The sequence below is a fragment of the Anopheles stephensi genome, unplaced genomic scaffold (assembly GCF_013141755.1).
Source record: "Anopheles stephensi strain Indian unplaced genomic scaffold, UCI_ANSTEP_V1.0 ucontig230, whole genome shotgun sequence".
NCBI classification, from domain to species: Eukaryota; Metazoa; Arthropoda; class Insecta; order Diptera; family Culicidae; genus Anopheles; species Anopheles stephensi.
The window spans coordinates 25,001-26,141 of record NW_023405159.1 but is presented as its reverse complement, the minus strand read 5'-3'; the positions used below and the strand labels follow the sequence as shown (position 1 = coordinate 26,141).

Here is a 1,141-nt window from a genome sequence, read left to right as displayed (position 1 = left end):
TAGCAAAAAAATGTGCTCTCAGGCACATTATATGTTCCATACACACATGATTTTCATTCTTCATACTTGTCCCCGTGCCGTATATGGGAGGACCGGGGGAAGATGTGTTTGTAAGTCGTGATGTTCAGTGACGGATTTCTGGGACTTAGAAAAATAAATGTACCCTTAGGCACATTATTTGTATCAATAATTGTATCCCCAGCCTTTCATGGGGAACTTTTCCGTATTCCCGGACTTGTACATTTTTCGGGTTCCACCTCCCAACAATGTATCTCTTCTGTGCATTACGTACCTTATAACGCACGGCACCCATTGGGTGACTCCACTTAACCATCTTTCGATAATGCCCGTGTTGCAGATATAATCCCAACACCTACCATGCTTTATATGTACATCGAACGTTACATACGATGCACCCCGTATTCCCGGACTTGTACATTTTTCGGTTACCACCTCCCGACAATGTATCTCTACTGTGCATTACGTACCTTATAACACACGGCACCCTTTGGGTGACTCCACTTAACCATCTTTCGATAATGCCCGTGTTGCAGATATAATCCCAATACCTACCAGGCTTTATATGTACATCGAACGTTACATACGATGCACCCCGTATTCCCGGACTTGTACATTTTTCGGGTTCCACCTCCCGACAATGTATCTCTACTGTGCATTACGTACCTTATAACGCACGGCACCCATTGGGTGACTCCACTTAACCATCTTTCGATAATGCCCGTGTTGCAGATATAATCCCAACACCTACCAGGCTTTATATGTACATCGAACGTTACATACGATGCACCCCGTATTCCCGGACTTGTACATTTTCGGGTTCCACCTCCCGATAATGTATCTCTACTGTGCATTACGTACCTTATAACGCACGGCACCCATTGGGTGACTCCACTTAACCATCTTTCGATAATGCCTGTGTTGCAGATATAATCCCAACACCTACCAGGCTTTATATGTACATCGAACGTTACATACGATGCACCCCGTATTCCCGGACTTGTACATTTTCTTGTACATACTACCGGGCCAGGACGTGCCTTGCGTCCACCATAACACCACCAGGCGTAGGTCGCCTGAGAGGATCGATGCGAACGCATCTCTACAACTTGAAACTCCTAGC

General features: G+C 45.5%; 1 non-coding gene across 1 annotated transcript in view; it reads right to left on the bottom strand.

Annotated features, from left to right (window-relative positions):
- Positions 1–1,071: 1,071 nt before the first annotated feature.
- Positions 1,072–1,141, bottom strand: part of LOC118516119 — a 4,266-nt gene continuing 4,196 nt past the window's right edge. Inside the window, exon 1 of the ribosomal RNA XR_004907693.1 lies at positions 1,072–1,141. This exon is cut by the window's right edge and continues 4,196 nt beyond it. This is a non-coding gene — a ribosomal RNA (large subunit ribosomal RNA).